Source organism: Mastacembelus armatus, chromosome 13 (assembly GCF_900324485.2).
Source record: "Mastacembelus armatus chromosome 13, fMasArm1.2, whole genome shotgun sequence".
NCBI classification, from domain to species: domain Eukaryota; kingdom Metazoa; phylum Chordata; class Actinopteri; order Synbranchiformes; family Mastacembelidae; genus Mastacembelus; species Mastacembelus armatus.
The window spans coordinates 21,985,451-22,009,835 of record NC_046645.1 but is presented as its reverse complement, the minus strand read 5'-3'; the positions used below and the strand labels follow the sequence as shown (position 1 = coordinate 22,009,835).

General features: G+C 37.2%; 1 protein-coding gene across 1 annotated transcript in view; it reads left to right on the top strand.

Moving 5' to 3' along the window:
- Positions 1-3,032: 3,032 nt before the first annotated feature.
- The window catches only part of cntn5 (contactin 5), an 88,625-nt gene continuing 67,272 nt past the window's right edge, over positions 3,033-24,385 (top strand). Inside the window, exon 1 of the mRNA XM_026330313.1 lies at positions 3,033-3,318. The gene's annotated coding sequence lies outside the window, so the exon portion shown is untranslated. The remainder of the gene's footprint in view (positions 3,319-24,385) is intronic.

Sequence of the window (24,385 nt, the reverse complement as noted above, 5' to 3'; positions counted from 1 at the left end):
CTACAAGCATTGGAATGGATCAGTTGTGCAATAGGAAGAGCACTCAGTCATGGGTACTGTTTAATTAATGATGGGAGATAGAGATAGGCTGTTAGCTCCATATTGTCAGTCAAACACTCAGCAGAGGGTGGCAATTTGAGCTATGTAACTGATATGTGAAACAGAAGCAACTAATCTATATCCTCCAGTCTAGTACCATTAATGTTCAGTTAAGAGGCCATGGGTACCACTGCATGATATGCATACACTTTTGTAATTTCTTGTGAATGCGAAAGACCAAAACTAATGAAATACGTAGTATCAAGAACTGAGTTGTGGTGCAGCTTTGTGGTAGAAAAAGAAAGCAAAAGAAATAATCACACTGGAGTGAACATATATGTTTTTATGTTGTCCCGTCTGGCAGAACTACTGTATATACCCTTATTCACTGTTCTCGTGTTCCCAGTGTCTAAATGAAGATATGGTATGCTGAATCAGAGGAAAGGCCCCTCTGAGAGAAATGCTTTAAAACACACAAATAATTTGATACAGAGGCTGGAAAAAAAGGACCACATTATTTCAAGCTTTTCCTTTCCAGTGAGGCACGCTCCAAAACTGATTTTGAAGCTTAGCGAGGTAGTAAAGTGGCCTATTGAATGGTGAAGACTATTTATTGATGGCCAATTGTGACCATCAGTAGACACCTATCCTTACATGAGGAGTGAAACCTTTCAGCCTCAGACTAATAAAAGTCAGTTTGCGATAAACAACTAAATTGTGACAGGAAACCACGAAATGGAAATTGGAGAAATGTTACATTGTCACACAAAACTGAAAGTTAACTGGCAGTTTGGCAAATGTATCTGCAAAAATATAGTTACTGTAATTTACCATTGTTTGTGGAAACAAAAGGTTTAGCTGGAAAATTAAAATGAAATGTATGTTTAGGTCTTTTTAGTGGTCACATTGTTTAACTATATCTCTCTGTTCATGGGTCAGTGCTGATGTCAGTGCTGTCCCCTCACAGCAAGGAGGTTCCAGTTTTTATTCCTGCTTGGACCCAGGGTCTTTCGGTGTGGTGTTTGCATGTTCTTCCTGTGTCTGCATGGGTTTTCTCCAAGTATTCAGGTTCCTCCCACAGTCCAAATACATACAAGTTGGGGTTAGAGTAATTGGTGACTAGATTGCCCATAGGGGTGAATGTAAGTGTTTGTCTCTGTGTCAGCCCTGGAATAGACTGGTGATCTGTCCACGGTGTACCGCACCTCTTACCCTATGTCAGCCTATTATGTCAAAGTACAACCCCCTCCCCTCCTGCAATGGAGATAATGGAAGGATGGATGGATGAATATTTGAAAGTATTATGTATTAGAGAAGTATATGAAATATATTTAGGTTTTAATGGTCACAGACAACAATCATCTTCAATGTAGCATTAGCCTAGTTTGTCTACCAGAAACTAGCTTAGCAAATCTCTCATCTGCCTTTATGCACTAGTTGATGGTAGGCTTGAGTGTGTTTACTTCCCTCTAGTGACACAGTTAGGAACTACAATGTTAAACACTAGCATGAATGGGCACATATTTTGATTACTTTTTTTTTACAGGTAATGGTATGTTTGAGTGTACACCTCAGTTTTTCTGTAAAAATAATAGAGATCAATACAGATTACTAATTTTCTTAGAGCAAATTATAATGTTAATAATGTGGTTTGCAGGATGGGGATGGGGAGGGGGGCTGAGTTGTCCCTCATGTTTTTTAATCCCTCTTGTGTGGCAGCTGGATTGTGTCTACACCTCGGGTCAGAAGTGCTGTTGTATTTGTGGCCCTCCCTTGTTTCTGCTTGGTTTGGGTGTTTTCAGTGGCATTTATAAATGTTGTTTGTTGCCCTCTTGTTGTGTTGTGTTGTGTTGTGTTGTGTTGTGGTATTATGGACACTAGAAGCGACCGGTCAGTAATAACAGGCTGGTGTTAGAATTAGGATGTTTCCTTGTGCCAGTAAACTCAGTCAAACCTTTGTCACTATCACTGATCATTAGAGGTTGTGAGAGTGTAAGCCCACTGACTGCTCTCTAATGGTCACGCTAAGTGAATGCAGCTGTGCTCCACATGGGTCAAAGCAGACACAACATTAATATACTTCAGATTAATATAGTCAAAATAAGTACTGTACAGCACTGTGGCCGGCAGAGGGCACTGAACGGGCTTTATTAGAAATTCATCAGGAAGAATGGAAAAGCTATGTGGCTAATAGTGGTGTGGCGGCTGAGTCTGCTGTTATTTAGAAGTAACTTCACCAAAGAATGTAAGAAAAATATCTATTTTTTACTCCTTAGGTTAAATTATTGAAAAGCTTTTTCAAAAATTAAATAATAATTAAAATCAGCCTTAGCTAAGCATGCTAATTGAGCTGCGCTAGGGCGCTAGCAGTTAAGCGAAGTGTTAGCTAACGAGGTGAATGAGCACAAATGGCAAATATAATTTAGATGTAATTAATAATTTACATGTAGTTAATAAATTACATCGCGTTCATAAGTTGGGAATTTGTTCAGAGGACGAAGGTATAGTTAGCAGGTGGGCCTGCACACTGTGTAGACATTAGCTAAGTTAATGTGAAATAATTTTATTTTCGTAAGGAAGAGTCAGTGGAACATTGTCTGAGGTAATTCATTTGAGCTAAATGTCCATTTCTTCCATTTCCCAACTTATGTCTTTGAAATATATATATACATACATAAAATATATATAAATACACACACACACACACACACACACACACACACACACACACACATTTATTTTGTTTACTCCTATAATTAAACTTTACAGTTTTACATGTTTCAACCTGCAAATGTGGCTGTCAGACATCAGATTTTATGGGGATTACCATTCGCGGTGTCAGGAACTGGATGCCACTCCTTGTAACAAAGTGAGGGCCACCTATTTTTCCTCAGCACCAGTGAGACTGGATGCAGCGCTGCAGAGAGCCTCGGCCGGCTGCAGCGGTGGAGGCGGACTGAGAGGAGACCAGGACGCACGGCGCCGCCAGAAAGCTCCCCGAAGTGGAAGAAGCGGTTACGCGCTCGGGGGGTAAAAGAGCAGGACGCAGACATAAATAAATGTATTTATTTTTGTTGTTTTACTTGAGGATGTACAGTTCAGGCTGGCAGAGCAGATAGAGCGACAGAGACGAGGACCCGGACTTCAGTGGATTTTCTTGACACCGCTGCCATTCCGCCGTTTGGGTCGGGAGGGAAAGGCACTACGGCGGTCACCTCGACTGGTTTTGCCTTGGAGAGGAAAGAAAAAGTGAAACGAGGGACGAGTTTTTGTATTTCCGTGAGTAAACTATTGTACTTTCTGGTTTCCATTTGTTTTTGTTCGGCTTGTAACGGAGCCATCGCTGTGATTGGTATGATGATGAAGGCATGCTGTGTTTAGAGAGAGGGAGAGGGATACATAAGTTCTGCCGATAATGCTAGAGATAAAAAATAGGCAAATGGAGCTGAATAGTTTTAAATGGTGTCACTTACCTAGATAGTCAAGTTGTTGTGGTTTTGACTGACATCGTCCTGCTCTCCAGTCTGGATTACATCTCTTCTTGTTTCAGTAACTTCAGCTTTTTCCTAAAGAGTGAATGGAGTGAAAATTAAGCATGTGGCTGATGAAGCCGATGAGTTAGTGAAGATGCCCAAACACACTACAGTGCCAAAATGAAACCAGTGGTTTATTTGTTATGCCATGAGCATGTTGAAGTAATATTTTCAGGTTTGAGCTCAAATTAATCGTGTCATACCCTGAACACTCAACAGTCTGGAAAACAGAGATACTTTGAAATGTGTTTACATTGAAGTGGTTTTGATGTGTAGCTGCTTTTGATAGGGGCTCAGAGGGCTCCATGAAAATATTTTGTGAAAGGAAAGAGGTCCCCTGTAAGGGCAGAGGCAGGTCTATCAGGTCTATTTTGTTTTGGGGAGTGCGTTTTTAGGTTAGCAGAGCAGGAGGCTTCTAACACACCACTTACCACACAAGTAGACCCAGAGGAATTATCTAATGGAGATATTCAAATTTCCCACACTCTAATTTTGCAGCATCGCTGCAGTTAAATGTTTCGTGTAATACTGTCATCTGATTGTGTTGGTGATGGTTGTGCAATGTGGCTGGGGGGGGGGGTCACAGATTCTTATTTGATCGTATGGATTTGGCTTTTTTATCACTGTTTGAAAATTGCAGAGGGAGCAAGGGTTATTATTAAGGCAATACTCAATTAGGAATATTATTTTCTTTTAGGTTTGTGTAGCTTTCTTTTCAGTGACAGCGATTAGCAAAGTGGTGACAGACAGAATAAAGTCTGCCAGAGGAAAGTACAACCTTTAAACATGTCTGCTGTCAGTAAATCATTAAACTGCTGTGGCTTTTTTTTTTTTTTTTAATGCAGGTCCATTCAGAGATGCTACAACACAGCTGCAAACTATTTTAATAGTAGGTTCTATTTTAAAATCACAAAGTATGTCACTTCAAGATTTAAACTATGAACCTTTGGACCAGTTTTTTCTTCTAAAAATACAGAAACTAGTTTGTGGTCTGCATGTTTCAGACACGCCAGGATTGGTCTCAGATTATGCTAATATGTAATTCTAACAATTCCAACATGTGTTTCATAGGCTGAACCAAGAACAAGAAAAGGGAAAAAAATGAGTGGAAAAATGTGGTAATCATTTTCTGTAGAGAAGTAATATTTGTTTTGTCATTTTATAAATGGTGATGCCTAAAATTTATTTGTAACATGTAGATGAGGTCCTGACCGTCAGGTTGAGTGACATACTTTACGGTATGTGTGTTTATGTAGAAGTGAAAGTGAGATGTGAGCTGAGAAAAGCAACTGTCTCAGTCTTTTTTTCTTCAAGCACAATTACATTCATATTCTTTGAAGAACTGTTATGTCAGATCCTCTATCTCCATCTATCTATCTATGGTAAATGCCTGAAAACAGTATTCAGTTTTACTTTCATGTAAAGAAATTCTAGCCAATTTAGGGAAATTATTTGGCATTTTGTTTCTCAATGAAAGGCAGACATGGTATTTAAACTTAATTAATGAACTGGATGTCTGAATTTTTCTTATTTACAGCAATAACTATGTCTTTTACCTGTAATATTGTAACGCAGTGCTAAAATCATGTAACCTGTATCATAGTTGAATGCTATGACCGTGGTTTTCTGTTAGTGTTATAAAGCATCCATTAAGACTTAATGAAGGAAGCCTAGATTGGAGGCATGCTTGTGATTTCAAATGGGATATAATTTGCCATAATGTTAATCTAGATATATATTTCATGAGACCTAATGTGCTTAAATGATTGTCAGCCCACTCCACCACTTAGATTAATTTCCTGGGATCATCTAAAATGGTTTCTCACCAAGAGATGTAGGAAGTTGCCAGACACAGTCCTAATCAAAAGGAGCTTCACCTGCACATCAGGGGAATAGATGGAGGGAATGAACAGCTGTGCCTGCTTCACTTTGCATGAATTAGAGGTTACCCCTTTCCTTATCGGATGTATAATCAGTTATTTGCTTGCAATACATGCTTAAAATGTTTACAAATCCACTTGAGGGCAGTTGTGAGATGAAATGCAAATTAGTAGACCAGCTAAACTTGACACAAATGGAATGTGTCTTGAAGTTACAGCTGTCCCTTCCTTTAAAATGAAATGATTATTGACATGGACCAACAGACATGCGTTTAGGGTATAGCTAATTGAAAATGACAATGCTAGTGAAGGCTAACCCTTGGGACACTTGAAAAAATACGAACCAGCTTTGACGAGAAAGGAGCTAGGGAGAGAAACCAAGACAATGGCACCTAAGGGAGTCTGATTTTCACTCACAAATCTGAGACTAATAAAGTGAAAATGCAGTGCAAATCAGACTTTGTACTCAACATGTCCCCGAAGAGTGTTTTGTCTTTTTTATATGATGTGAGCAAAGATATTCAAAGACAGCATTCAGCTTATAGAGCACCAGGTAGCTTTTCCTATATAGTGACAAAAATGAAGCTAAGAAGTGCAGAGAAATTTCAGGACATGCAAAAAATATAGAGGTGAAATTTTGTTCTACGAACACAACGGTGACTAAGGCTGTAGGTCCTGGGCATCTCTCTCTGGTAATATTTGAGATGACATACATTTTTTTAAGATTAATGTTGGTAATCCTGACAGTAGGAAACCCTTCCTTGACTGCCTTAGCACTTTGTTTGTAAGGGCAGGCCCACTGGTCTTGCAGATCCTGAAAAACAAATGTCCCTCAGGACCCATCTGACAACTTAATTTTTATAATTGCTGAGAAGCATCTGTGTAGGAAAGACTGTCTTTCAGCACCCTCTGCACTTGTCACTGTTGTGAATTGACTTGGATGTGATGTCCAGTGAGTCAAACAGACAGTCTTCAGTCATGCTGATGTTGTCATACTAAAACATGTGTGAACTACAAAATAAGCACTGTTAATTTGATTATAGTATTACATTCTTCGTATGGATGAGAGTTTTAGTTTCCTGTCTTCATTGTGCACTTCTGTCAGTGCGCTGATCTGGCCATTTTGATGCAGGTGGCTGATTGTACATCAAATCCTTACATGATCAGTGATATGGCAGCATCTCTCACGATTTCTGCAGCTTGGAAGCTAACCTTTCGTAGTTAGCAGCTGAAATAACACATTTGGTTAGCTAATATATCCTACAGCCTCAGGTTGGTTAATTATGTCGTTCTTTTATCTGTTTGTCTTTGTGCTGTCCTCATTGTGTTAACTTTGAGCAAGTCATCTGCAGATAGCCGCAGGCTTCCTCTGTGCAACTGCTTAAATGGGTGGTGGTGAAAATGTTAAAGGTTATTAATTGCATGTATGGTACAGGGTTGTGTGCTTTTAAATAGTAGTTGGAAATGAGAATATTGTTTGAAAAATCCAGAAGAAAGAATGACACAATTAAAAATGATTTAAAGGGTATTTAAGATGTACATTATTAAAATATTTGCTCCTGATATTGTAACATGAAAATGTACCATTAGAGGAACAAATTAAACATTTTCCTTGTAGGATTCAAATGTGTCCTGTAGTACATTTTACACATTTTTCACTAGTAATATTGCTCATGTGTTGGAATAGATGGTAGTAAGTTTGATTTGACTCTTGAAGTAGTTTGTCAGTGAAGTGAACAAGTATTTGTGGAGATGTTATGGAGAGAGTAGTGGTGATGGGGATGTTGGGGAGTAGCCTGAGGATGGAGTGTTTTTCAGTAGGCAGCTCCTGATTTTATGTGACAGTAAAGGGCCTTATCTACTAGGACCATGATGAAGCACAACACTCTTTGATTTTTTATCTTCCAAATATCTAACAATCTCATGCTCTAGACAGATTAGTGAGATGGTGTAGAAATTGGCTATGAGGTTTCAGAGGAGTTAAATACAGCCAAATATAGGGTCTTAGGCTATATCTGAATCATGCTGATAGTACAAAATGAAAGATTATCTGAAATTACTGTCATACCTTTAACCTTCAGTGCAAGAAAGTAAAAATGTGATTTATATTATAGTTTGATATGTTTATTTTTGAGTTAGGAAACAATACTATGAGTGGAAGACAGTAAAATGGGATAAAAGGGTGCAAGAAAGGTTTGTGCATAAACTTTACTTGAACCAGTTTTAGCAGCACCTCCTTCTCCCCTAATCTATGACCAGTAGAGCATCTCACTTGCTTTGTCTTTTGTACTCTACATTTATTTCTGTTTCTCATTACCTCAGACAAGGCATTGATCCCCAAAAGAATTAGTTAGGGGCAATTTTTTACCCTGCTTAAAATTCATTGGAGCCCAAACCTTTCTTTACAAGTCTTTCTCTATTTTAGTGGTATCTTAATAAGACAAACCTCCAAAGACAGAGTGTAACTCTGGGCGAGCATCAACACTGTCCACATAAATCAAAGACACCTCGAGAGATCAATGAACCTTCATATAACGTTTGTTATTACTGCTAATTATGTAGAATTGCCTTTTTACATTTTGATCTTTAGCCCTAATGAAAATGTCTTTAGGCCCTGTGGGTCAACACTTCTCTTTGCTAGCTCGTTAATGTGACATTACTTATCAGGCTCTTGTAAAAGTAAGTGCTAAAACCAAAAAATAAACTAACAGCGTCAATGCAGATTGTTAATTAAATAATAATTTTATAAGTTAAATCCTGTCTTTTTGCATTACTGAGTTTTTACTGGAGTCAGTGACAGATTTTCTTTTATGTTCCTTTCGTTTAAAAGATGAATTTTAAGTGTTAAAGTATTCTGAGCTGGAGGAAGTGTCTGGGGAGAGGGAGGACTGGACATGTCTCCTTGGACTACTGCCCCCCCTCCTGACCCGGCTCTGGATAAAGTGGAAGAAAATGGATGAATGGAAGTATTCTGTGTAAGATACTGTTTTTTGACAGACTGTTAAGGTAGATCGTTTGTGTATGTAGTTAGTAAGTTTTTTTTCATTTATATCATTTAGAGTGTAATGTATGTTGGGTCACCTTTAACCCAAAGAGAGCTGGGATAGGCTCCAGCAGATCCCCGTTCCCCTGGTTAGGAATAAGCAGGTATAGATAATGTATTTATGTATGTATATATGTTGGGTCTTCCAGAATGAACAAATATGAGTTGGTGAAAGGAACCCTTGAGGTCATAATGCTGCTCATAGAATCCCTCATAGTGAAGCTATATAGTGATGCCTCCTATAGCCCAGTAGGTATTTTTGTAAAGAAGACAGCAATGCTGTACATTAAAATAGAGGAAGTGTTTTAAGGTCACCTTTCTTGTAGTGCTAAGTCATGCATCCTGCAGGTTCATGATGAGTTCCTACGTTCCACTCTCATGCTTCCTTTCTCCTGAGAGATGAAGTGTGTATGGCGGTGTCTGTCAGAATACAACTTACAGTGCTGCTATGCTCAGCTGTGCTTCTGCCTGTTCATTCTGTGTGACAAATACTAGATTTATTCTCCCAAAGTGAGGTAGCTGTAATATAATTTCTTCAGTTCTGTTATGCTATGACATAATCATACTCATTTGAATGACTAATGATCAATGTTTAGTGATTTCATGTTTTCTGCCAGTGACTTTCTGGGGAAAATACTGACCTAATACATCAACTAGACACAAAGTGCGCAGCCAACTTAAATGTGAACCAGCAATATTAAACAGAAGCTGCAACATATTATACAGGAATACATCAGTGTAGTATGCTTTAACAAATGTGGGATTTAATACCGTTATAATGTCCTCCAGATATTAGGATGATGTGAAGCTTCATTAGGCATTGGGATAAGACAGAAGCACTGATGCACATTAAAGGAAATAAAGGAAAGAAAGCTGCTTCACAAAGCTTTTATTCAAAGCTAATATTATGTGGTGAATGCTGATGTTTTGTTTTACACAGTTTCTTGATATCAGCTGTCAGCTTGCTGTGGGTAGAATTATGGCTGTGGTGAATTTACAATTTGTCCTGAAAAAAAGCATAATATTAGAAATTAGATAAAAGCATGGTTAACATTTTAACTCACAAGTCAATGTTCAAACTTCCTTGTAATTTGTCAAGATGTTCAGTTCAGAATAAAATGATGAGGGATGAGATGACACAGCAGTTTTGATGCAGAGATGTTAACTAAAATATCAAAATAGTGGCATAGCCTGTTTTAAAAAAGTTCAAAACATTAACCAGCTAATAGAGCTATAAAATTACTGTTTTCATTGGTGCTCTCAGCAACTTAAAATTGGTTTACAATTAGAGGCTTGTAATTAATCAACCACTGAAAACATCTGCTGAACTCAAGAGTATGGTGGTGTGGAACAGACATGTTTATTTGCTCTAGCTGATTATTTTGATGTATTTTAAAGGGCAAACTTAAATGGTTACAAGGACAAATGTCTTTTTTGCATTTCTATTTATTAGAAATTGTGAAGAATTTGTTGTCAACAATTTTCCTAGTACACGGTACAAGACGGTACAAGATTTAAGTTTTGAGCATCAAATGCAGTTAAGTGCATTTCAGCCAGTGGATATTCCACTGATTTTACCAACGCCCAAAGGGGATCAATGCAATGTCCATTGGCTTGTACAAAACTATAAACAGCATTGATTTTTCTATCTTAATTTATGCATGATGATGATGCTAAGAGAAAGAGGGATGAAAAGTATGCAGAAAGTTATATAACTGGCTTGTTCAACATTCAAACTGCATTGAGTTATTATATGCATAAAGGTAAGAGGGAATAAATGCAATGATATGTTACGCTATTGGTGAGTTCAACTTACTTTTCTTAGCTGTGGTAAAATGTCTTTCGTTTATTTACACACACACTTTTATGAGTTGTGCTGTCAAAACAACCAGAAGCATTACATTATTTAAACTATGTTGATTTTCATCTAATCATATGAGCATAATGTTTTGGTCTAATGCATTTTGAATGAGTGAAAATCTGTTTTTGTAAGATAAGATTTTCTGCCTGCATTCACCACATTTTTATTGGTGCAGCATAAGCAAATTTACTGTAACAGTAATGATCACAGATTAAAGAAACTGTGTAAAAAGAAAGTCCCAAATTCAGTGGCTAATGCTGCACCAAGTAACATCACTCGAGCCCACTGGAGATCACATAATTAGATCTATATATCGTCGTCACAAATGCATCATTGGACAGTACAGAACTGCTCTGGGAATTAGCATGTGACATAGGAACTCATAGAGTAACTCAGAGGCTGGTGTGCTCCACTTTTCAGATGTGATGCTTAAAAACCAACTACACATAAAAAATGCCCTTGTTCTCTCACAGCCACATCACATTTTTGAAAGCAATTTTAAGAGGATGAAAAGTGATCACAAACTTTATGAAAGCATCTTTACTACCAACTTATATTCTGTGGGTCATACTATGGTTACCATAGTAACTTGAGTCTTTTGATATGAGCAGGGGGAATCAGGTCACGTTATTGCTGTTAGACGTGACCTTTACCACAGATCTAGCAGTTGGTTTCCCCTATTCCAACCTGCCGCTTATTGTGCATCTCTTCTTCTTTCCACGATTGTCTGCATTTAATCACATATCAACATAATTCAAAACATGAATTATAATCAGGATTTAAAGTATAGCTAATTCATAGTGATGGTACTATCCAAAGTAAGCCTTTCAATTAGTACATTTAAACTATGATCAGTGCTTTTCCTTTTTATGTTGCCCTCAGTATATCATCAGGAAAGGATTAGTAGGACAAGATAATATTAGTATGCACTAGTATTACAGAGGATCAACATGTCCTATTAAGCTCTGTTTTATAGTTTGTAACACACATGAGAGAACAAAACCCTGGGAAGCAACCCTTCATAAGGGCTCATTTCATGTGTTATTCAACGTTTCTGATAACAGATAATCAGCCTTAGATACAAAAGGACTGATACCTGTGATTGCTGTGAATTTGTAGACTAGTTTATCATTGAGATTTGTGTCATAGCTAGTCAGTCTTCATTACATTTGTTGGAAAATGTTGTTTCCTTTCTTTTGTATATCCATTCTAACAGTGGTACACTCTTAATGCCATTAGTTGTATTACTTTACTTTACCTCAGTTGGTAAAGTAAAGTAATACTCATTTGAAATAGCCAGTCATTTTTGTTACTAAATAGTGTAACATTTATGAACATGTGGGTATCTTAACTTTGTTGACCTGAGCTGGAGAGGTCCAACAACGAGACAGTCAACCTTTGTGCCAGATCACATCCTCATTAAATCTCAATGTTAAGCTGAGCTCATTTAAGGCATAATTGTGTGACACACAGAATGTGTGTGCTGCTGTTTCCTGTGAATAGCGACAAATTGAAGTGCTGAGCTTATATGCTGAGCAGGTGCTCAAATTTGGTGTGTGTGTGTACGTGTGTGTGTGTGTGCATGCGTGCGCACAGCAACATAAGATGGCCAGCAAGACTGTGTTTGGTGTGCACAGATGTAAAGTAGATACTTGAATTATACAGTATGTAAATGTAATAATGTATATGATGCTTCACAAGCATATATTCACGTTTTTAACACAACAGTTAAAATAAATTGTGTTTGTTAGGGCTTAGTTAACCAGGGGGAATATTAGAATAGATATTTCTGGGTTGATGGGATATTTAGTGAGTGCCAGTCACTGCCTACAACAAAGGAGTGTTTTATCATTGTTTTCAGGTGAGAATAAATTGATTAATATGAATATTCTCTAAGGAAAGAATGACCATAAAATCAGCCAGATGTTTTTATGGATTTTTCCCATTGGCAGACTTCGGTATCATACTGTAAATGTGTTTCATTTGTGGTAAAAAACTGATTTTAATTATAACAATTAAGCACCTCCAAAATGTAATTCATATCAGGCTACAATGCATAATCTACAAATTAGGCTCAACACTTAGGACAGCATGGACTGATGCACTGCTGCAAGCCATTTTACAGCTAGTAAATGTATTAACTTGCATGACCTGTTTGCCCCTTTATCTGATAGTAGGCTTGAAATAAGGGAGAGCCTTTATGGTTTTGAAGCATTATGACCCAAAATACAGCCATCATGCCATCGTAGATCATCTGTGGCTTCACTGGTGAAAACAAATGGCATACATACATTACTTTAGGTTCTGAACTTGAACTTTAATATGACAATGTTTTGCTCAAGACATGTTATTTCTTATTCTGCTGTGTGAAATGTTTCACTAGAGACTGGTATATTGCCTTTTGACTGTCATACAGTGATAGTTCTAAACAGCCAAGGTGGCTAATTAAAGTATTTAGGGCTACATGTAGCCTCCATTGCATTGAGCAGTTTTTTAGTATTTGTTCCTCTTTTTCTTTTGGGTAAGCTGTCAACTACGTTGGCAAAGGTAAAAATTCTTGGGTATGGTTCATATCTACCCGCAGTGAGGTTTTGCACCTGATTTGAGAGCAACCATGCATAACCATGCATTCATGTAAGTCTGAGTGGTGTCTGTTTCTTATTTGTCAGTCCTGTGACTGACTGGCGATGTGTGCTTCTCAGATTTATCTTGGGAACTTATCCTGGGACGGTTCTTGTGCATGCTACATGTGAGCATCATTTCCTTAAATATAAAAGTGTGTAAACTTCTAATTAATGCCTAAAATTTAAACTAATTTCCTAGTTTTAGAGCTGAGAATCAATTCTAAAATTTCCCTTTGCAATCACAAAAGTACTAAAACATCACACATATACAGTGAATAGGCATATGTAAAACAGTTTAGCAAGAATTAAACACTACACCACAATGGTGTCATCTTTATGCATATACAAAAAAGAATATTATCGCATACAGCTACTCATGGACAGCCAGTGGCAGTGCTTCATCTAAGTAGACACATCTACTTTAATTATCGGTTTGAGCACAGACAGGACAGAAACTGAAAGTCTGTTCACTAATTTATCTGACCTGCTTCTTTTGACACGACATCTACCTGATATCTGCAGACAGCTGTTAGCTAGCATTAGCTCCCCGACAGGGGCACACTGAATAAAGTAGAATCCACACACTGTTCACTTCTTGTAGCCAGAGATAATATCTCTTTAACAAACACAACCAGAGCTCAGATCAGTGGGGAGTGTTTTTGCTATCAGTTTTGTAGATGCAATCTCTAGATTCAATAATACAAGAGTCAGAGTCAGCTAACCATGAGTCATGTCAGTTCTGTAAAGTGCAGCAGGTCTACGTACACTGTAATTATTGACATCATACTTGAGTGACAAAAACCAGCTCATATAGCCAACTGTCATCCACATCACAGGTACTTTTAAACTTAAATAACCTTTTTGATAATGTGATTTCCATCAACTAGACATTTTACATGTCATGCAGGCCTGAGGAAAATGCATAAATGCTAAGATTAGTATCAGAATATAGGAAACAGTTTTAGAGTATTCAAATAAAAATCACAGTTAATCAGAAAATATGGTTCTTTTATTTTTAAAAAAAAAATCCAACTCTAGATGCTAGATGCTTTTTATAGCTCATAAGATAATTAGCGACTTCGATAAGTAACAAACTGTATAGGGATACGTCAGTGACAGCAGTCAGGATTCTCTACTGTTTATTTTGCTACTCGTGTTGAATTTGAGATGTGATATGGATCTAATGGGAATGGTGCTAAACACTGGGAATTGGAATGATCCTTGGCTCTAGTTAGACTGTTTGCATCAGTGGCTCAATTTTTTTCACTGAGTTTAATCAATGAGATTGTCAATAACTACACAATATTGATATGTACTAGATTTCTTGTTTTCATGCTTCACAGTATGCCAAACAAGAATGGTGCAATGTGTCCAATAAGTGAAGATTAAAAAAAAGTTAAAGATGTTTTCAGCTCACATATAGCATATATATACAAGTATATTTAACTGATACAAGTGTTTTATCAGAATACACCACTACTACAACAGAGATAAACAAAAGACAAGCCCTGTGTTTATCCTCCCAAAAGTAAATATCACATATTCAGAGATCCCTTGGGAAATATGCAGCACAGAGATGTAGGAGACGGCGCATAAATGACAAACAATAGAAGAGCGAGTGGTGCATCCTCCCAGGGGAACATCTCTGGCTTAACTTAAGTATGTGAGTGTACAGACACAAAGATTTTGGTAAAGACACTGAAATGCAGGTTTTTGTCTTGGACAGGGATGGTAAAAAATTCAAATGAATACATTATATTGGATTATATGTAATTCCATATGCAATATTATAAAATTGCTAAATAAATTAGTGGTTTTGGTTAATTAAAATTAATAATTAAAATTAAATATTACAATATTTTATAAAAATGTAGCCTAACATAATTATGAATAACTAGAATTTGAACATACAAAATCAAATCACCTACTATCAAATCACCAAACTGATTTGTGTCCATGATTTATTCTCTCACGTGCAATCACAGTAGTTATTGATCAGGTGTTTCTGTGAGTATTCACCAGTTGTTCAAATTTTAAATTTATACCAGAACATATTTCAGCTTCTTTTAATGACTAATCTCTACATTGCCAAAAGGGTACTGATAGTTATTTTTGAATGTTATCTAATGTCTTTTTTTAAAAAGTATATAACTGAGGAATTCACATAATATTGCCCCCTACAACATAATGGAGTGGGTTGGGTGTATAAGCATGACTCAGCCACAGTCAGTTCTGAAGACACATTTCATCTAAGACCTATTGATTGGGCTCGGGCCTTGTCTACATCCATTTACTTGCTTATTTAAATATCACATATCATTTTGAGAGCATTATAAAATGTGCTTGAAAGATGTAAATTGATGTTGAACTGGCTGCTAAAGTTAAACCAGTCTAACTTTGAAAAGAGCTTGTACTTGTTACAATCGCATAGCATATTCTTTGGTGTTATCACTTCCACAAGAAAGCTAGAATACCGCTCCATGCTTTGTGCTTAATTGGTTTAACCCATAGTCCTACTACTGCTACCATTATTCCTATTACTTCTACTGGTCTTGACCTTACATGCACTAATAAGATCAGTCGGTTGCTTTTCTGTGTACATGCACTGTGTACACCCCATGAACGTTATAATGAGGCTTACTTGCTTACAAATGCCAGTTGCTCATAAACATGTACATTTTAAGGTACGTTTAAGGTGAAAAAATAAGGACCTTTTCTTGAAAATTTGAAGACAGCGCTTTGATTTATGAATTACAGTTAAATGGCTATCTAGATCATTTTTATGCTGCTTTTCAACCCATAACAGGTTTCTGGATGCTCTGTGCTTCCCTGGCAACCATCTCTGTCTAAGGTCAATGTAATTCCAAAGTCCTCCAACCTAAATGATTATATACAATAAGTCATTGATCCCTACTCTCAGATATGACCCATAGCAGTGTACCAGGGGCAGGTGTACCTGACCTCCACTGTCATGTTAATGTTAATATAACTCGTAGGCACATACTAGCAATAGGCATACAGGACTCAGGACCTTAGTTGTTACAGAAACAAAAATAAACACATGGTTACAGTTGTGGAATGGTCATAATGTGGTTAGTTTTAGGGACAATAGTAAGGTTGGGTTAAGGGAAAGGATGTGGTTTGGTTTTAAAAACAACACAATAAAGTACCTTAAGGGTAAAGGTCCTTTGCTGTTTTAGTTACAAAAATAAACAGTTAACATGGTGAAGTGGTCATGTGTAAAAAAAAAACAAACACAATTTTGCTTGCATAGATCTTTGAATTTGTTTTTTACAAGAGGATAGTTTTATAATTCCCTAGGTAACAGTACATTTTTGGAATAGAAGACTGATAAGTTGATGGATTTCAATGATGACACACATTGCATTTTTGATAACATGCATCAGACTGAAAGCAAATTCCAGAGAATTCCAAAATTCAAATTCAAAGAGTAGTTACTTATTGCAACATCAATAATTACATTAAAAATATCTCAAGGCTTACAGTCTGTTTGCCAACTGATATGAGATTGCCCTAAGTTCCTCCACAAAACTTCATGTATTTGTGTCATTTCAATCCATAGCACCATTGGGCTTTGAAGTGTCAGTGTCTTCTCAAATTCTGTCTTCTCTAAGGACACATAAGCATTTCAGACACATACTTCATGCTCACTTCTTCATCACGACAGCCATCGCATGTAATTTTACCACTGTGAAAGGTGCTAGCTCCCTTCAGGTGCGCTCTATCTCATGGAGAAGACTATAATTGCCTGTGCTGCTCTTCCCTTTGGTAATTGTCTTGTGATTGAGGTCATCAGGACAATTAAAACCACTGAGGGGTGAAACGTGGCTGCAAGACACTTGAGACAGCTATGCTAGGTGGTAAAAAGAATGAACAAAACATACTGAAGAGATAATTGTGCGTGGGGAGACCAGCTGAAGTCAGGGTAGGATCCTGCACAGAAACGCTTCATCTACACTGCATTATCACAGTGTATTAATTATATGCCATTTTTAAAAATCTGTTGAAGGTACTATGAGGGTGTCAGCAGTGATCATGGGACCTTAATTCTCTGTCTTTAAGAAGTTATACAGTTCATCTGTTATTTAATGAATTCACTTAGACCTTTGAGTGTAGTATATACTGTATGAATATGAACAATTATAAATTAATTTACATTTGCAGTATCCCTCTAAATTACATCATGAGATGATTTGATGATAAAAAATGCTGTAACATCAATTTTCTTTGTAAAGTCTGGAAAAATCAGTTGGATGTGGTAGTATGGTGAAGTTTTTCATCATGAACTGGATCATTACAAAATTCATGATAATGTGTCAAGACTGTAGATATGATTTCAGTTATTTTCTGTGGACCCCTTTGGGCAAATCACCGTAATCCTGACATACTGAGACACATTACCGAGCCAATTTTGGTTAAAATCAGGTCACTAGTTTCTTGGATGTTGCTTATGACAAATGGGAAAGATGGATAAACTGTTCATATAATGAATAGGATCCTATTTCTGAGTATTCACACATTATTTGCCTTGATTAACAGTCAGTTGGATGTCAGATATGATACACACTCATCCCCAAGAATTCCTCCTGCATTGTGTGACAACCTCATTTTATTATTTCTTTATCAGCACTAGTCACTCTGTGCGAATGTCTATGAGTGGGCAGAACAAAGTCATCTCCTTTGTCTCTGTGTGGGAGCTTATGTTGGATTTGTACTACTGCACACTAAATCTTGTTACAATTGTTATAAATCTCTTGTTACGGACAGTGATGGCTATCATTCACCTTGCACTTTAACTCCAATTTTAGGGGTTTTGGGGCATGAGCTGACAAAAACTTCTAGATATCCTTTACTGCTGAGTGGGCAGTTAAGCATCAAAAGTAACAGTCAGCAGATCAATGAATGCACCGAATAATAGCAGCTCACTGAGGTTTAAGGACATAGAACTTGTTATATGTTTTCTATGTTTACCCCAATTAGATTTCCATTACTCATTTGGTTAACCATCAATGACCCTATTTTAATAGGCTTCTTTCCTCGAGTTGAGTTGAATATCATTAGAAGGGGTACAGTCTGTCTTCACACTCTGGAGAATATTCATGAATAACTAAGAGGCTTGTCAACTCCCTTGGGAATGCTGATGGCCACTATTGCTCCATATGTTGCATGTATCCCTGTAAACCTCATCAAAGACACTACAACACTGATCAGGAACATTCATGTTTGTCTTGTTAGAGCTTGAAAGATGCTGTTACATCTTTCTCCATCAATGGCAGAGTGAATAGTAATTCAGGTTAATACTGTATGAATATAAATAGTTGTTGATATATTTATACTTTAGTTATTATTAAAACTATTTTGAATGGAAATGTTTCTCTAAACTGAACTTACGTGATTTTATTCAGATTTAGTTTAATCAACAATTTCAGTATCTACAAACACAATACCTCCCCAAGCTGTAAAACTCAATGTTAGAACCTGAATCATGAAGCCACCAGATGACCTTTTTTCAAGCTGATTCAGTGATACTGAATTAACGAGTGACTGTGGGCTTTTTATTTTAAACATCCAAATGAATTTTATTTAAATATGGGGCTTTCAGTTGTGATTCAGAATATGTCTCAGTAAAATCACCATGGGCGCTGTCAGTGCATCCCAAGAGTCATGTCATTATTAACTGTCAGTGTAGCAGCTCCAGGGGTTTTCTGTAGATAACATCACCACTACAGTCTGAGTCTCTATGAGGGGCTTCAGTTAAGCAGTTTTCATATTCAGATTAATAAACTGAGAAATGCAAAAGTAATATGTATGACACGTGTATGATCCCTCAAATGTTGACTCAATACAATTTAAACAATTCAATTATTATTGTGATTGATGCTTAAAAATCAGCAACAGTTTGGTATTTTCCATATGTAAAAAGTCCTTTTGAAGCACATATTTAGTCAGAGTTCTCTGTCTACTCCTGTAGTGTTGAAAATCCTATGTCATTATTTGGAAAGAGGAGACTGAAAACACATTTTTGTCATAAATGCTTTTAATAAGGCACAGCATTATTTCACCATAAAGCAGGCCATAGTTTTCACTGATGATTTATGCTGTGATGTTAGTTCAAAGCCAGGGGAAAGTTTTGTGTGACAGTGCAGGTTTTTACACGTGTTACGCTATTGGTGTGGTGTCGGTGAAGGAAACGAGTGAGGACCCAAATGCAGGACACAGGCAGGTTTATTCCCCTGGATCATCCAGGGCTCAGGCGAACAACAGATATCTCCGCCGCTCGGCAGGCAGGCAGACAGGGAAAACAGAAACGCTCTTCACAGTTTGTATTAGCAATCGTAACTTCCTTAGTAATGTTCCGGCGGGGAACAAAGGAACACAGGGGATATATATACACAGGACTGAAGAACTAATTAGACGCAGGTGAACATAATCTTACTAATGACCATTGGAAACACAAAGTTACCTGGGACTAACACAAACAGAGGCGGAACACAGGAAACTGACCAAAATAAGGGACAGACAGGAAACAGAAACCTCGGGTCCTAACAACGTGGCACACACACACACACACACACACACACACGCACACACGCGCACACACACACACACACACACACACACACACACAATCAGTAAGTGCTGCTTTGTTCTCTTTGACAATAACACCACCTAGGGCTGAGCAGTAAAAAGTATTTACAATATAGTTTCATTAATTTTGTTGACATTAGGATTACTTTACTGTCATTCTTTATGCATGGACTGGAAGTTGATACAGTGCAATACGGTATATCAGTAAGATGTTTAAGATAATGAAATCAATTCATTACTGGTTACAAAATATTGCGTATGTCTTTTTGTAGGTGTGTGCTAGATGTTGAGTAATGTGCATAAAAGTGGGACTGCTACAGATCTTATTAGTCCCAAGATTGTGGCATATTTAATTTACAAGCTGGACATAAGAATAATTGAAAACAATGCTAGAAAGCATGTTACCATAAAGTGGCAATACATAATCTTTTTTAATAAATTACAACAACAAATTAATGTTGCATCCATCTGTACACCAGAAATTGGCTTTCCAATAATTTTGGTTGCATTCAATTTATGATGGCATGCTGAGATGGGCACAGTCAAGGACAGTGCACTGGCCACAGCTTACATAAGAGGAGTGGTAAAAAGAGCAGAGCAAAATGTGCAAATGTTCAGCAGACTGGATCCTTTCTAAAACAAGGTGAACATTGACGCTTGCAAATTGGCTGCATTTTCCACGTGCTTCTGCAGCACCTTTGATGGCTTTATAAAGGCTGTTTACCTCGCCCTCAACATACATGCCATTTCTAAGCAGACAGCTCGCCAGGATGAGTGACGTGAAAGAATGGAACCTGAGGGGGTGGATAGTGGGACACTGTCTTTAAGCAAAAAGTTATGCTCAGCTAGGTTTAGTTCTGTTTTCGCCCTTTTGTTTGTACAGGTTCTTTTTAGCTGTTCTTTTCTTTTTACTCTTGCAGTGACTTTCCCAGTATAAATGAAGTTTTAATGCTCACCCCCTGTTTTTAGATCCATCGGCACAAATGGAGGTAAAGTGCCTTGCTTAAGGTTATGCTTGACTTAGATTTGATGAGGGAGGATAAGGAAGTTACTCATCTATGGTGTTTGCTTCACTCCTGATATTATGAGTGCAGTCACCATTATCCCTCCTGCACCTGACCTTTGTTATTGTTTGTTTTGCTGTGTTTTAACATGATTTAGCTGAAGGATACGGTTTCCTATTAACAAAGGGCTTGTTTTGGTCAAAGGAGTGAAACTGTGTAATCCCTGTACTGGCATGCTTTAACTTCATCCCTTGCACTTGGATTAAAAGCTCCAATGTGGGTGCACCAAGACTCATTCCAAAAAGCTTTGTAGCTTGTAAAGCCTGAAGTACAATATCCTTAATCAATGTTTGCTGTCTTCTTGAACTACACTTTCAAAAATGTTGCCATATTTTTTTATTTCTTTATAATTAAAATCGAACAAAGTGAAATATCTAAAATTGATAACTAATCCCCACAAAAAATTATAACATTGCATGAAGTATGATAATTTTTCAGAAATCATGAAATAATATGACAAATGTGCAATTGTGACTGCAAAGGCCTTAATGCTGCTGCTTTGTTCACACTACACAACCTTAAAGGAAGAGCCATACAAGTGTAACCATGCCTGATGTTGACAGTATAACTTGAAGGGAAAATCCAGTCCAGCTCGCATTTGTACATGATGACATGTGCAATCGGCATGAACAGAAAGCAGTGTGTGTGTGTGGGAAAGGAAATAGAGAGACTCAGTATTGTCCAGATCCATGTATCACTGTAAAATGAAGCCTAAAATGAAGTAGGTCAAACTGATAGTGTGCTCTTGGGCAGCTCTTGAAATGAACTCTGTTACTGTCTCTGCACAACTGCAGCACACTAAACTGGCATTTGGTGCTTCTGCTTCTGGTATCATCTAGTTGTGTTTCCACTTAGAATATATCTTAATTGGTCTTATGGTCTAATTTACTGTAACAAAAGGATTAAAATGTTTGAAATCCCTACATTAATTCTGATTTTTATATCAGTACCGATGTTATCTCTAATATATGCCCATTTCTTCAAGTCTTCATGTCACATTATTCACAAATCAATGAGCAAGCGCAGTGGAGATGATTGTCATTACTCACTGCCTCTTACATCTATTAGGATGATTATAATCAAATCATTACTGAGGAGAAGGCTGGTGTTTGCTACGTTCACTGCTGGCTATTACTAGTGTTGTTGCTACTGTTACCATACAGATGTTACTACCATTACCACTACTATAATTAATTACTAAGTGCTTGCACTTAGTAATTAGAAGAAGTACCAAAAGCTAACACAACAAATGTTACCCCTTGGTTTGTCATTTAAAGTAATACTACAACCCTAGTTGTGTAGTGCTTTTGTTTTGTGTATTGTGATCCCCCTGTGTGTGAGTTTATGGATCTCTCTTGCTCTTTATGCAATTCTGTGAAATCTGTAGATGCGGGTGGTTTCTGATAACTCCTGAAGTAGTAAAATTATATTGTAAAATTGTATTATAGTGGAAAAAGAGAATTTCTTTGTTTATTTGATTACTGTATCTGTTGTAATTTGACAGTGCTTCTGTACTGCCTGTACCAAGTACTTTATTAAGATGTCACTGGTTAAATTTCTGCTCTTGACCTTAGATAGACTTCCTTGTTGCACAAGATCAATGTATGCTATGTATTGGAATTGATTAAAAAAACGGGAATGTGACAAAGATAATTACAATCAGCCCTGGGTACTACACTAACATCAGGGGTGGACAGCTTTGGTCTTCGAAGGCCACTGCCCTGCCTGTTCTCCAACAAGCCCTGCCCTGTCCACTGCTGACTACCTAGATAGGTGTGTTCAGTCATTCAGTAGTTGAAGGCTGCCCTTGACTTTCATTGTGGCCTAAAGATGGGTAGATCCATCACATGTTTGTGTTTAAGTATGATAGGGGAATTTTTCCCAGTAATAACCAAAATGTCCATACTGGTCAACACAATATAATGCTAATCAAAAATACATAATAGATTTTCATTTTTTACAAGACTTGCTGTATCTCTTTTCTGTCTTTTCATGCAATTATACCATATCTTGCAACAAGCAGTTGATGAGAATGTAACTACTATGAAAAGGATGAAAAGGTTCGCAGGCAATGTTTTTGATTTGGTTTTTTGAACCTCAGCCTGGGAAAACATGTCTGTATTTGTTTCATTTGTATCAAGCCCTGTGGAAACACAGCAATGAGACCCAGTAGAAGCATCGCATTCAGAACTGTCAGTGCACTGTGTTGCACCCTGAACATTACCTCATTAATAACCATCTGGCCAGGCTGTGATCGCCTGGGCAGAAGTGTGGCACAATCCTGCTACAAAGCCCTTGAATATATATAGGACACATCATGGAAGTTGCAGGGCACTATAGAGTAGTGAAAAGTTATAATGCTGTTTTTCTGGACTACTCAATAAAAGACAAAACAGAGGAGATTCCTCTTCCAGGGAAACATACATGAAAATAAGCATCTGTACTAGACCTCTTACAGTATTTTAAGCCTGTATAATAGTCTGTGTGGAGTAATGTAAAGTGTAGAAGACTGGCCACATTATCTCTTTTAGAGCATATTTAATTTAGGATGTTTGTTTAATTGATAGATTGTATATTTGTTATGTTGGTGCTTTGCTTACCATTTCCTAACATACATTAATGTTTCACTGGAAAGTAATTGAGCCCACTTTTTATACGATTATGCTCTAAAGGCTATATGTTTTGTCTAGGGTTTTCTTTGGAATTAAACTGAAAGGATTTTACCAGTTTCTTCTTCAAGATAAAATATATGGTTGACTGGAAAGTGAAAGCTGTTATCCACAAATGACAGTTCTATGAGACGCTGAAGGGGTGAACTTTAGGTCGTCTGAGTGCAGACAACCTGATAGACATAAGGGATCTGTGTGTTCTACTTGACAGCAGACAAGATATTCACATCTCAAATCCAGTTATTGTGATTCACCAGTATCTAAAGAACTGTATTTTCATGTTCTCTAGACAGCTTGTCATCTTATGTGCATTTACTGTTATCATGGCTGATATTTTTTTTTACTGATGGGCAATTTCAATACACTTTATATTGTACCTCTGTGAAAATATTTAATAGTGTAAAAGAGTACCTGGTATCACTTTTTAAAAACTAGTACCACAACAATAAGCGTATATCCACTGCTCATTCTCCCCTCTTCTCCTCTTTCCGATACTGTAAATTTTCTGATTCATATGCGCAATGTGTATGTGAATGTGTATGCTGTGGTACTTCTTGCAAGATAAAACATCAAACTAGCAAGTGTCATGTCAGACTGACAGCTAAGCAGCATAACTGATTTGTATTGACTTGTTAAGCAGCTGTGTGCGATATACATTGCTAATATGTAGGACACTGTAGCATGAGGATGTGTTTGGCATTAGCTAGAGAACTGCACTCTCCTGGAACTAAAGAGAACTGTGACAAAATTCTACGAATATCCACACCACATAAAGATCTGATGTGTTCAGAATTTATAAAATTATGCTTCTAAACATAACTAGCACTATATGCTGGTGAGATGCTAGTGAGGGATTAATTCATTGTAGCAGCACTAGTGTAACACTTGGCAGCAGAAATGTAACTATTTCAAATTGGAAGAGAGGTAAAGAGAGGGGTAATATGTGTCAAATCTCTGTATTTCAGAACGTCCAGGTTTATGTATTAGGACCACTCTGAGCTGATTTATGTAATTATTCTTTCATGTGCAAATTCCATGATAGAGACATTTTAAATAACCATCA